The sequence below is a fragment of the Canis aureus genome, chromosome 20 (genome assembly GCF_053574225.1).
Source record: "Canis aureus isolate CA01 chromosome 20, VMU_Caureus_v.1.0, whole genome shotgun sequence".
Taxonomy (NCBI): Eukaryota; Metazoa; Chordata; class Mammalia; order Carnivora; family Canidae; genus Canis; species Canis aureus.
This window is the reverse complement of record NC_135630.1, coordinates 16,225,897-16,241,160: the sequence shown is the minus strand read 5'-3', so window position 1 is coordinate 16,241,160 and position 15,264 is coordinate 16,225,897. Positions and strand designations below refer to the sequence as shown.

At 31.5% G+C, this 15,264-nt stretch overlaps 1 long non-coding RNA gene across 1 annotated transcript in view; it reads left to right on the top strand.

Moving 5' to 3' along the window:
- The first annotated feature begins 672 nt into the window (after window positions 1-672).
- LOC144291493 (uncharacterized) overlaps window positions 673-15,264 on the top strand; it is a 34,971-nt gene continuing 20,379 nt past the window's right edge. Inside the window, exon 1 of the long non-coding RNA XR_013358777.1 lies at window positions 673-745. This is a non-coding gene — a long non-coding RNA (uncharacterized LOC144291493). The remainder of the gene's footprint in view (window positions 746-15,264) is intronic.

Below are 15,264 nucleotides of genomic sequence, written 5' to 3'. Positions count from 1 at the left end.
TTTATAGCCAATATATACATAATTTCTTTATAGTCAATATATAATATATATAAAACAGTATTTTATATATACATATATATACACACACTAAACTTATGAAGGTATATGTATATGTATAGATTGAGTTTATATGCATACACATATACACATACCTTATTTTAGGTAAAAGTGTGAGACTCAGTCTTAGGGTTTTTCCTATCTCATATTCTGGTCATATTCTGATCTCTGAAGGATAGCAAAGAAACAAAAGTTCTTGTACTGACTTCCTGTTGAATATATGCATGACCATGAAAAAGCCATTTAACCTTTTTCAACCTCAATTTTCCCTTTGTAGAATGAGGAACTTGGGCCAAATTGGTAGTCTCCAACTTTCCCTTACAAGGAGCAACTTCTAATTTATCCAGTTAAAGGGACAACTGAGAGTGAAGCACATTCAGGAGGTCAGATGTTGGAAATGGAAAACTTACTCAGTACTGCATATGGACACATTGTCACTTCTGATGGTACCTTTTGGCCCATCGGCAGAAAAAATATTGAAAGAAGGACTATCCATACACTAGTAGATTATTCTACTATTTTGGAGAAATTAGATCTCTCTTTCCTTACTGTATTTTTTTTTTCTGTAAGAATTTGTCCCTCTCCTGTAACATACTTCTTTTCCGCCTATTATAGCATGGCAGTATTAGAGAGCATGTTTCCCTACTTCTCTTCTGCTTATGTCTTTCAAGCAGAGGCAGCACTAAATGTAAGTTCCATACTCAAAGCCATTTAAAAGGTTTTGCTGTACTGTCTTCCATGTGTATATGGCACTGTGCTGGGATATGTGTACAATCTAAAAAAGCATGATAAACAGGATTACTCTTCAGTGGCATAGATTGTTTTTAGTTTGTTGACTCTGGGAAAATATTTCTTTCATGATTTTCATTGTAAGCAAAAGTTAAGGAATGATGGTAAAAAGTATAAACAGAAGACATTCTCCCTTTCAAACATTTTTTTCCTTTAAGATTAAATAAACAAATATAGAGTCCAGTATTTTTCTATGCCAGTAGTAAGTTAATAAGTATTATCTTAAATAATTCTTGCTCTCTGCTTTATATATACTTTAGAAAAGTTAAATATAATTAAAAATTTGAAATTTCTTTTTTATGGTCAGTTACTATGGTTTTGTTCAATTTAAAGAAATAAAAAATTTTTTTTATATTCTTAACACTCAAGAAAAAGTAGCACAAAATACAGTACATGAAAATTTTTCATTGTGGTAATTTTGCTTAAAGAATGATACTTCCCGTAACTTTGGGCAGTTATAATTAGAAGGAAATTTGAAAATTTGGCTCATGGTTCATAGAGCTATAACTAACTATACTTGAAAGGGATACAATAATCACACCAAGCAATGTATTTTCTTTAAATAGGACTATTAAAAAAAAACAATATCTTTGGTATGTATATAAATTATATATGTTTTTTTTAAATTATAGAAATATTAATAGTTTATATGGTCTGTTTAAAATGTAGTATATCTAAAATAATCTTATTTCCTTACTTACAATAACCAAATATTGCTTAATCTGAGTTATCATTGAGAAACACTCAAAAGAAAATTTATATTCTCTAATCATCTCACTTCTAATTGATCACTGAAAAGGATTTAATACATATATACCTCATATTTTAATTTAGCTTTCATTTAATTTATTCTACTAATAAATTAATATAAAATGAATTATTAAAATTATGAAATTATGAAAATGAGTTCAAGCTAAGCTGCTTCTAGTTTAAAGACATATTTTATAATAGAAAGAAATCTATATTCAAATTTGCTGATTTATGTTTTTATTTAAAGTTATTTTTGTTGGTATTATTTTTGGAATAAATGTGTACGTACTCTGGCATGTAACAAATTAGATATTCACATTTGTTAATACTTTACTCATAACAGAAAATTTACCAAAGACAAAACTTTTATTTTATGAGAAGTTTAATATATTTAGTATGTTGAAACAACAGGTTATACAAGAAAAAGATAATTGGAATATTTGGAATTTTAATATTTCTGATTCAATGTATCTATGTTTAAGCTTACATGGGTCTTTCTAAAATAATCATTAAATACAATTTGCAAATATATATACTTGCTTCTGACAAATGAACATTTGTTACTGAGAAAACACACCCAGAGGCAAGAAGTCTATTTAGGATATGATGCAATTTTCCTTGTGAATTTTAGCAGTCTGGAGAGTGTCTTATAAACTATAAAAATAAATGTTCCTCTGAGTCTTAAAATGAAAGTCCTTTTAGAAATCATAGAACAATATTTTTAGAAACAGTGACAAATTTTATAATGAATATTCTCAATTTTATGCCAGTGTCCACCTATATTCAGGGGTCATCAAATAAAATTTTAATGAATATGCTTAATTTTTGAGGTCAGTATCCATTCATGTTTCAAGTAATAAAATAATGTGAGTTTGCATTGTCAAAAAGGCAATGACTTTCCTGCACACTTTTATACTCACATTAATCCATATAGGAAACATTATTTTAAGTTTTTTTCTTCATGACTCTTTTTTTTAATGCATGCACATTCATATACATACACATGCACATGAACATACACACACTTTTCTATACAAAAGCTTAATAAAACTCAGAAGCATTATATTTTCAAATGTATATTTTTACTAATATTATTACATAAAATTTTAGCCAGAAACAATCTGAATTGTAAAATATCTTAAAACTGTGTTTTAATACACATGCATATTTTCACATTTCTCATATTTAATATATAATCATATAAAATATATTGTATTTTTCATTTCTGTTTTAAATTGGTTCAAGTGCCACATATTAATGATTGTGAGTTAACTTGTACTTATGACTGAAATCTGATAATTTTCATTACTTGCCTCTTATGCCCTAGGAGAAAAATAAATAAGTAGTTTAAAAAGGAAAGCCAAGCAGATGATGACGTACCATGTCACATCAAATCAAAACATCATATATTTCAATATTTTTATCAATTGCATTTCTTCTTTTAGATATAGGAAACTCTATGTTATACCACTTTTAAGGAATGAATTTTAGGAAACATGAGGGATACTGTATAAATAAAGTATAATGAAATTTGTCTGCAGCCTGAATAGAAAGTCATAGTTCCAAGTTGCAATCCTGGATAAACATTGGTTATTTGGAAATAAAACAAACATAAAGGAATATTATCCTCAAAATATTTTGATGACTACCCATAGATGCAACAATTTTGTAAAAATTTTTGGAATAACTACTCCAATCAAGTATGGAGTTTTACTACTTTTTGAAAGCAATGATTTATTAAACATTTATTTAACTACCCTATCACAAATTCTTTAAGGAGATTCTATTATAGTATTCAGTTACAAATGTGTGTGTTAGTGGGTGAATGGGACTTTCCATGTATATGTGTATATACTTACATATATATTCATCTGCATGCATATACCTACAAATATATCAGGGAAACATCAGGTCAATGAGCAAAATGGCTAACAAAGACAAGAAGGAAAAATTAAAACCAGTATTTGTATATGGGGTAAAACATGGCATCTTATTGATTTTGTATCCTTGGGGAAAATCTCTTATTCATTTGGAGATCCACCATTTTATGTAAAAATGGAAATAGCTTTACAATAACTAAACTTTATTGAATTGTTATTAATGCCAGGCAGTCTTCTGATTGCTTTCCATGTTCTGTTTATTCAATAATCACACACAAACCTATGAGATGGGTACTATCAATTATATTCATTCAGGTCTAAGGAAAAATACTATGAGGATAACAATAACACAAGCCTCATTTAGTTTGGGAGATGAAGCCAGACTTACTTGGGAAATTGTATTTGATTTTAAGTTTAAAGAATGAATAGCATTAAGGCAGTCAAAGGGATAAAAACTAAGCTTTTGATGATAAGAAAAACATGCAAGCAAAGGTTCAATGGACTAAGGTGTGTAGAATATTTGGGTGACTTAAATAAGGCAGAAAATTATATAATCTTACGTTGGAGAAGTAGAAAGGAGTAGACACAGAAATGATAAGCCATTCCTATGTTTATGCATTCGTTACAAAAGGGATTGCAGTTCCTTGAGTCGAAAACTTTTGACTGGCAGTATTTTTGCTACTATAGAGATTTATTAGGGGTGAAATAAAATACATATATAAAAAGATTTTTAATGTGTGTTTGGAAAAGTGTGAGTCATGATAATAAAATTATAATTCATCATAAAGATACAAAATTATAAGTATGTCTGTGCTAATTATATACCATAAAGTATATAAAGTTAAAAGTAACAGAACTGGGCAGCCCGGGTGGCTCTGCAGTATAGCACCTGCCTTCAGCCCAGGGCCTGAGCCTGGGGACCCGGGATCGAGTTCCACGTCAGGCTCCCTGCATGGAGCCTGCTTCTCTTCTGCCTGTGTCTCTGCCTCTCTCTCTCTCTCTCTCTCTCTCTCTCTGTGTCTATCATGAATAAATAAATAAAATCTTTAAAAAATAAAATTAACAGAACTAATGGAATATTAAACAGCTTTCTTAGTAACTGATAAAGCAAGCTGAAAAGAAAAAAACACAGTAAGCCTTTATAACATATGGATGATCTGATTATTAAGTTTGAGCTGAGCCCAACAACTTCCAAATATACATTCTTTGTAAGGACTCATGGTAGAATAATAAGTAAAATTTACCACATGCTGAGTCACAGATAAAGTCACAAGAATATCAAAGCCTTAAAATAGATAGTATATTATCAATTATTATGGGGTTACCTTAAAAATTAATATTAAAACAAGTAACACTCAAGTATAATTAAATTAAGAAATTAAAAGGCAGAATTCTAAATATCCAGTTGAGATGAAAAAAAATCACAATGCAATTAGAAAATCTTTTTTGATTCGAAAGCCAAAAAGTCTAGCTGTGACACTTACTCGCATATGCAAGACAATAAAGTGAGAAAATTGATGATTTAAGCATTCCTATCACTTAAAACACTAAAAAGAAATCATAAGATAATAATCAAGATGATAAAAATTAATCATATAAGAAATATATTTTATAATATATTACTAAAAATAATAAATCCCTCGTGAGACACATCAAGATATTGGAGAGTCCCAGTAATCGATAATGGGAATGATAAAAGAAATAGAAGTAGAGAGCTTACAAACGTGAAAATGATTATAAAAGCATATTATGAACATCTTTCTAGAAGTACACCTGATAAATGCAACAGGAAAATATGGAGGAAAACCTGATTTATACAAACTGATATAACAAAAATTTATAATCTGAATTATTCTATATTTATAAAATTTACCTCTGTTAAAATCCTTCTCTCTCTCACACACACACACACACAAAATGACTAAAAGTCAAGATGCCTTCCATGAAAAATTTGATCAATATTTAAGGAAAAAGGGATCCCTGGGTGGCGCAGCAGTTTGGCGCCTGCCTTTGGCCCAGGGCGTGATCCTGGAGACCTGGGATCGAATCCCACATTGGGCTTCCGGTGCATGGAGCCTGCTTCTCCCTCCTACTGTGTCTCTGCCTCTTTCTCTCTCTCTCTCTCACTGTGACTATCATAAATAAATAAAAATTTAAAAAAATATATTTAAGGAAAAAGAAACTCCAGATATTCAAAACAATTTGAAGGAATAAAGAAGAAATCTTATTTATTTATTTATTTATTTATTTATTTATTTATTTATTCATGAGAGACACAGAGAGAGAGAGGCGGACACACAGGCAGAGGGAGATGCAGGCTCCCTAAAGGAAGCCTGATGCAGAACTCAATCCCAGGATCCCGGATCACTCCCTGAGCTAAAGGCAGATGCTCAACCACTGAGCCACCCAGGCATCCCAAGAAGAAATCATATTTAAACTTGCTTTGGGATATATAATAAGAAAACCTGGTGAAGATATTGCAGTGACAGTTATGAATTTTTTATGAACATAGATATAAAAATCTTGAGTTAATTATTATTAAACCAAATTCAAATATTTAATTATAAAAAAAATATATGACCATTTTAGATTCAGGAATGTATTGCTAACTTAACATTTAAGTATAATTTACCAGATTAACAGAATAAAGGAGAAATCATAAAGATATATCAATAGATACAGAAGAATAATTCAATAAACGGTATTCCTAATTATAATATAAACCCATAGCCAGTCAAGAAGAGCATTTTTTTTATTAAAACATAGTTGAAACACAATGCTACATTATTTTTAAGGTATACAGCACAGTGATTCAGTAACTGTATGAGTTATAACTCACCACAAGAAGAGCTACCATCTGTCACCATACAACCCTATTACATTATCATTGACTATATTTCATATGCTGTCCTTCATCCCTATGTCTTATTCCATAAGTGGAAGCTTGTACGTTCCAATCTCCTTCATCTATTTTGCTCATCTCCTCATCCCCCTTCCCTTCAGCAACTATCAGTTCTCTGTACTTATGGGTGTTTTTCTGCTTTTTTGTTTATTTGTTTTGTTTTGTTTTTAGATCTTTATTCTTTCAACTACCACTGGACACTTAGATTGCTTCTGTGTCTTGGATATTGTAAATAATACTGCAGTAAACATAAAGATGTATATATCTTTTCAAATTAGTGTTTTCATTTTCCTTGGGTAAATATCCAGTAGTGGAATTACTGGATCATATGATAATTCCATTTTTAGTTTTTTGAGGAACCTCCATACTGTTTGTCATAGTGACTGTACCAGTTTATATTTACACCAACAGTGTATGAGGTTTCCTTTTTCTTTACATATTTGCCAACACTTTTATTTCTTGTCTTCTTATTCTAGCCATTCTGACAGGAGTAAGATTATATTTGATTGTGGTTTTGATTTGCGTAGCCCTGATAATTAGTGATGTTGAACATCTTCCCATGTGTCTGTTGGCCATCTGTATGCCTTCTTGGAAAAATGTCTATTCAGATCTTCTGCACATTTTTCTATTGAATTATTTGGTGCTTTTGGTGTTGAGTTGTATAAATTCTCTATATATTTTGGATATTAACCCCTTTTTAGATAAATCACTCACAAAAATACCTTCTCCCTTTCAGGAGGTTGTTTTTTCACCTGGTATCATCTATTCACTGGAGTTTTGTGGAAAACTATTTGACTGTATTCATGTAATGATGCTTTGTGACTTATTATTTCTCTTCTGAGTGTGTGTGTATGCATGTGCATGTGCACATGTGCTTTGTTTATCTTAAATAAACATGTAAAAGTTCAAACAAAGGCATGCATAAGGATATGTGTAGTGAAATTATTTGTTATAATGGGAAGTAGACACATAAATATTTATAATGGTTGAATTAAAAAAATCCTAGATGAATCAATAGAATACTATACAGCAATGAAAATATAACCCATTTCTAGAAAATAATATGGAAGGGTCCCAAGAATATTATATTGTTAAAAAGCAGCCAAGTCAAAATGAATACCTAAGCATGATTCCATTTTTCAAAGTTCAAAACAGGTAAATTGAGTTTTGTTATTAATGATCAGAATGATGGTAAGTTTTGTAGTGGAAGTACAGGGGAGTGGTTAGAAGGAGAAGAGTGGAACTTTAGGACAGTGGTAATATTCCATTTCTATCATATGGACATTTGGATTTTTTGATAATTCATCATCTGCTAATTTTGATTCAATTTTTGTATGATGATTCTATAAAACATTAGAAAATAAAAAAATAAATTGAGAGTGGTAGTTAGAATAGTATCAACAAAAGTGCCTGTTTAAAATAAAATCTTAACAAATAAATATGAGTTCTTCAGCCAGATAAGGGAGTTAAGGATGTATTCCAGGGGAAGGAGAGACAGAAGGATTCAGGTAATAATGATTAAAGTTTTGAGTTTAGGACACAAGTCTGACAATAAGAGTAGATAGGTCAACCAAAGTCTATGTATTTATTTATAATAAAAAAGAAGGAAAATGATCATTAACTATGTGGGACATAAGAGTTACAAAACATAGTAAGTAAATTCAGATTTTATTTACAGTAGAAGTGGCAGTGTTTTCTGAGGGGAATATAAATTTATTATTTAAGTGTTCTATATACTGCCTTTGATTACCCTAAATTATCATGATGTGTGCTGTGATGAATCTTTTTTACAAATTATGTTTTAATGCATTAAATTTTAAAAAATTAGAAATGTGAACAAATAAAGGCAAAAAGACATACACAAAATCTCGAATATATTATTTTTTATTTTGTTAGTTAATATACAGTGCAATTCATTTCTGGAATAGAATTCAGTGATTCATCACTTATATACAACACCCAGTGCTCATCACAAGTGCCTTTTTAATAATCATTACTCAACTAGCCCATCCACCACCCACTTCCCTCCATCAACCCTCAGTTTGTTCTCAATGGTTAAGAATCACTTATGGCTTACTTCCTTCTTTCCTTCCCTCCCCTTCCTATATGTTCATCTGTTTTCTTTCTTAAATTCCCTATGAGTGAGATCATGTGGCATTTGTCTTTCTCTGACCAATTATTTCAGTTACATAATATACTCTAGCTCCATCCATGTCATTGCAAATGGCAAGATTTCATTCATTCTATAGCTGAATAATATTTCATTGTGTATATATATGTACATATATTTATATACACCACATCTTCTTTATCCATTCATCAGTCGATGGATATTTGGCTCCCTTTAAAGTTTGGCTATTCTTGATATTGCTGCTATAAACATCGGGGTGCATGTGACCCTTTGAATCTTTATTTTTATATCCTTTGTGTAAGTACCTAGTAGTGCAATTGCTGGATCATAGGGTAGTTCTATTTTTAACTTTTTGAGAAACCTTCAAAAGTATATGGATTCAGAAAGAAAAATCACCTCAGTATTTCTTCTACCAGTTTTTAAAAATACAAATCAATCTAACAGTTTTATATTGATCCTAATATTCACTAGAGAGAAGTGTCTGGTACTACATATACAATGGTGCAGATTTATTAAATAGAGTAAATATATATGTATACATGTACAGATATTTACACACATACATATATATGCATATATGTATATGTAAAGAATAAATTATATCTATGTGTGTCTATAAAATTATAAAATGAAACAAATTATCTTTAGAAAATATCAAAATACTATGAAGGAAGGACTAAATTGGGATTAGTGGTAATGGGTTAGAGAAGGAATAACTGAGCATGTGACATTTAAAGTAGTGTAAGAAAAAGGAGGAAGAGTTAGGTAAGTCAAGATTATAGAAGCTACCATTTTGGAGAGAGAAAAAAATAGTATTTGCAAAGTATATAAGACTGGAACAGGTTAGAAGAAGAAATGGTTGAAAGTCAGGTTAGCTGAACTGTATGTGAGGAATGAAAAAAAAAATAAAAAAAACTTGGAAGTCAGGCAAAGGACAGATATTCTGGCAATAGTCCTCATGAAAAGTAATAAACATCATCTTAGGTGCATATAAGCTTGAAAAATTTAAGTGGGATAATGAAGTGATATACCTCTCAGTTTTAGTCTATCACTTGGAATATATTTGGTAGAGTCAATGGGAGACAGTCCACAACAACTATTGTAGAGAAAATAGCTTGACTTTCAAATATCAGAGAGATCACAAAATGTTCTGAAATCACACAGCTTCTTAACTGCAGGAGTGCAACAAGATTTCACTATTCCTGCTAACATACTAACATTTAATTATGTTAGAATGATTTTCTTCCACTACACACATTAGCATCTTTGATCTGTCAAGCTAATAACTAAAAACAGTTTAGTAACAAGGTGAAAGTATTATATATATAAAAAAAGCTTTTGGATTCCTTTTAATTGTACATTTTCAAATTACTTTAATTGCTGATAAAGAATTTGTTCCCTCTTTATAAAGTTGTGACTTGATATATCAAGTGGCAGTTTAAACATTCCCTACATTTACTTAGAAGTTTGATTCTGAAGTGAAGGTACATCTTTTTCTCAATAGGTAATTAAGTTCTGCATACAAAAGTGACTGATCAAATAAGGTTTTTTTTATTCAAATAATAAGTCATTTCTGCTTCTATCATATTTAAATCTAAATAAAAATATTCCAAATTCAATATATGGTAGCAGATTGGTTTTTACTTCCATTACTGAATTACACTGCGAAGACATGCGTTCAGGTAAACACCATTTTGCTTACTGATTATAGAAGCTGGAACTCACTGGGTAGCAAACTCTACAAAACCAAGTCAAATATGCTTAGTGAAAGCACAACAGACAGACTATAGTCTTTTGGAATCAGATCACTAATAAGGCTTATCTCAGACATAGCTGAAAGAAGTGGCTCAAGAGTGGTCTCACTGATTTACTATCCACTTCTCTAAGCTCCAGATTTCCTCAGCATTACTGTCACTTGCAGGAGGTCTCTAGACTTAGGACAGAGTTGTCAGAATCTGTAGTCTCATTTCCACTGCTTCGTAAAAGAAGCAAACAGGAGAGACCTTTTAATATCTCAGCTGATTGCAAGGCAAGTCCAGACCTGAGCTTTATAACCTAATCTGGGCTAAATTCCTACCTCCAAAATAATTACAGTAGCCAGAGGTATATAATTCACTGAGCCCTGGCCTGAGAATGGAGATAAAGTATCTCCCATAATTTGGAGTCTCTTACCTAAAAAAAAAAGAACATGTAATGCAGGAAGGTAAAGATGCAAATATCAGTCATACTACACTAGTTATCCTAGTGATTTTGAATCACCAGTTAAATCAATATTGCAACAAGTGTGAAATAAAACAATCTGAATCATAGATGACAACGGCACAGGAGTTTTGGAAGGCATGATAGACTGAAATCATTGATGCATCTGTTTTCAAGCTTGACAGTTTTATAACCTAAAGTCTGAAACTGTTAGGTTTAGGACAGTCATTCAATGAAAGTTAAAAAAAAAAATTAAATCACAATTTCACAGATAACATTTTTATACTAGTAAAGAGATCCTTGGATACAGTGGAATATTAGCCATATAAATAATGGGATCTTGCCATTTAAGACAATATGGATAGACCTAGAGGGTATTATGCTAAGTGAAATCAGTCATCAGAGAAAGACAAATGCCATAGGATTTCACTTACGTAGAATCTAAAAAGGAAGAAAGCACAAATGAATTAATGAACAAACAAAAAGCAGAAACAGACATGTAAATAGAATAAACTTGCCAGAAGGAAGGGGGATGGTGGAGATGGGCAGAATGGGTGAAGGAGAGTGGAAGATACCTCCAGTAACGGAATGAATAAGTCACTGGGATAAAATGTACAGCAAGGGAAGAGAGTTAATGGTAATTGTAGAAGCATTGTATGGTGACAAATGGTACCTACAGTTGTGATAAGCACAAAACAATGCATAGATTGTTCAATCACTATGTTGTACATCTGAAAATAATGTAACATTGTATGCTAGCTATACTTTAAAAAAAAAGCCTTCAGTAAAAGAGAGAGAGATCCTTGGTAGAACTGTTACATGTTTATTTTTTAAAATCCGTTCCAATTTCACAAATTATGTGATCTGTTTGATGTGCTTTTGATAGTTCTGTCACATTTCAAAACATTTTTCTTTATTTGTTCTGTTGTAAAACTTAATTAAGATATTTAAATAGGACTCGGAATGACTAAGGATGAAAAAATTCAGTATGATTCCCTCTGCATTTTGTCTCTTTTTGGGCGCTGGAGATAGACCTTGTGGTAGACAGCCTCTAAAATGTCTCCAAATGACATCTACCTCTTGGCATTTGTGACTTTGTGTAACCAACTCTTGCCCCTTGGTTATGGGCTAGTTCTAGCAACCTACTTGTGATGAATGAAATACATCAAAAGTGGTTGAATGTCATATCTGAGATTAGGTTACAAAATAAATGTGTTCTCTGTCCTCTTGTCATCTCTCACCTTCTCTTTGATGGTATCCTCCTTCTGGGAGAAGGAGGCTGCCCATTGTAAATATCCCTGTGGAGACACCCAAATAGCAAGGGAGTGAGGTATTTGGCCAACAGTCAGTGAGAACTTGGAGTTTGAAGACAGTCATGTGAGAGTTGGAAGTAGATCTTCTCAGGCCAATCAACAGTCACTTAGGACTTACAGGCTCCCAAGAGCTGCATGATCTCATCAGACATTTAGCTTGGAGATAATTTATAACAGCAATAGATAACTAATGCAGACTATTGGTAGATTATTGATTTTCTGTACTGTCAGTTTCTTCTGCAAATTGTACGTCTAGACTCCAGGAGCAGTTCATTAGGTTTTACAATATCTCAGTGATAGATTCTGAAGGCATGTGGCACATTTATAATTGTCTAAATACATTTAATGTCTAAATATTATGTTCAAATATTCAATCAATAGTTATTAAGAAAATAATAGTTAACAGTAACGCTGGGTTTTTCCTGTAATTGAATCAGATTGACAACAGTAGTAGAAGAGCTACCATAAATTAGAGGGAAAAGTAATAGTTTAAGAAAGAAAGTTAGTACTGGCTTGTATATGATTTTATAGTTATTTTACTTAAGACCTTTATATCAAAAGTAAGGATACTAAAAGTGTTTTTTACTAAAAATATTACCTATTTTCAAATGATCAGAGGAGTCTTATATTCTAAGAAATAGAAAATAAGACTGAAGAAATTGATTTGCAATTTTCCTCTCATCAGTAATCTTTGTTATGATTTTGGGCAAGTTATGTTATGATCCTCTGAAATATTTTCACCTTTAGTTTTTAAAAATATTTTCACCTTTAAAAAATGTTTCCTAAAGTTGTTCAGTGATTGAAGTATATGATATTATGATTACATTTTGATTTTGTTGTTGTTGTTGATCACTATACTAATTGCTCAAAATTCTACTGGATTAGTTTAAATCTAGGCTTGATTCCAATGAAGAATAAATTTCCTGTTTTATGTTTTTAAATTAAATTTATTTACACTTACCTCAATAACTTCTTTTAGTCCTCTGGCATGGGATTCAATGCTAGACAGGTTATTAAATTATTTCCTCTCAGCTCCCAATCCACCCTTCCATATTCTCCCCCCGCCAGCTCCTCACTGTGAGGCTCTTTCGTAGGGGAGGCAGATAGATAGTTGAGGCTGGCAGTTTAGTTTCTGTGAGCATCATCTCAGCCTTGTTTGTTGACCTTGGCGGAAGCACTGCCTTTCTGGAGCAGAGCTGGATTGTTTGACCTTTTTCCCAACATTTACAAAAGTAGCCTTGTTGTACTCATTCAGAGACATAAGCACCGAGTAGCAGATGTTTGTCTCTTCCTTAGGGGTAAGGGTCTTAGCCCCATGGGACTCCCGTGGCATGTACCACATAAGTTGAGTAGCATCTTCTCCTCCTCAAGGAGGAGTTTCAGCTTCTCAGGGCCCTCCTCTTAATTTCTAAATCGTAATAATCTCAGTATCTTCTCTCTTCCTTCTTCTCTGGAAGGGTAGCTACTACTTAAGCCCTACTTTCATGATGGCCAGATTCTCCTTTTACCTATTCTATTACTTAGTTAATAAACTTATACTTCCTTAACAATCACTTATATTAAATTCCCCCTATTCAAAATATTAAGGTGATTTTTGTCTCCTGACTAGCCCTTGATTGATAAAATTGCATGATTTGTTAACTTTGAATATGTTGAAGGGATGTAGATTGAATTAACTTAAATATACACCAGTAAAGCCATAATCTGGCTGTATAGCAGAGTGGTTTACCCTATAAAATTGATAACTTTAATATTTGCACATTTTAGAAAAGTATGTTTAAAGAAAGGTTTGCTTTGCTTTCTAAACCGCTTAGCTAAGAAAATTCTCCCCCTCCAGTGTTTGGATGGATATTGCATTAGTTAATTTGATTTCCTAAAAATGATTTCATTTTTTTCCACTCTAAGATGCCAACTTAAATTTTAATTGCACTGACAGTTATGTTTTGTCTGTTCAATATTCATTCCCTTGTGTTTTAATACATGATTTAAAATAAAATCGATTTTTCTTATAATTCCCATATTTAAATACAATCTTACTCTTTCCAACAAAACTTCATAACCTAATCATGTTGATCAGATTCATGGCAATTGACTGTTTAAAAATGCACACACACACACACACACACACAGACACACAGATACACTCAAGGTTAAAGGCATTTTATTTATATTTTCCCCAAACACTTCATAGTCACATATAAGTAGATTTCCAATACTTTACTATTGTATTACGGAAATATTAGCAAGGGAATCTTGATTGATTTTCCTCTTGCAGTTGCAACTCTGTAGTGTTTTAGGAACTCCCAAAATATACTACCTAATATGAACTAGTTGAGTAGTAAAACATTTTATGATTTCTTTTTTCTCATGTATTTGTTATATCACTAATTTAATTAAGTTATATATTGATTTTGTTCAAAATGTCTACTTGTAACTTAAATGCATATTCTGAAAGAAATATATTTTATGTAGCTCATGAAAGATACCTTTTTAGTAAAATTCCAGTAAAAAAAGATTTTCTTTTGGGCAATTGTATTTAAATATGGTGTGTCCTGGCCAAACCACATGACATTTGTTGTGGTGGTGGTTGTGCTTTGTTTTGAGGTTCTTTCTACCCATAACTCTTTTATTCCCACATTTTCCTTTTTTTTTTAAACTCTCATTTCTGGTGAGAAAGTGATCTGCTGTCTTACTAAGGCCAGTGAATGTGTCCATGAGTTGAGCACTTTGATTTTCATCACTTGGTCATAACTGCTAAATCATTCTTTTCTCTATAACTCCTAGTAATATATAGTGTTTTTAATAGTTATTTTTTATTATTCTGTTATTAATTTCTGCCTAAAAACAAAAAGTTACAGTTTAAAAACTCAAGAAACAATGTTTCAGTAACTGAGTGACATTCTTTCCTTTCCTACCTGACTGCTAGTTTTGGTAGGTAGACTGTGCTTAGTCACTGAGTAAAGCTGACCTGATTTCAAGATTATTTCCATCTCTACCATAATGTTTCTTGAATCATTTGCATCTTGAATTGCATTTTTTTGTACTGAATGATTTTCTGATTAAAAAAGATGATTCCTCTATTACCTCCATATTATATAGGATCATGATTTTCACATGGTCAATTTAGTACACATACTTTCTGAATTGATTTGCTTACTTATCAATAATGCTCTTTATAAACAAAATAAAATAGAAAACTATCTAATATTTTTTTCAGCCCAGCAACTACATATTATTGACCAT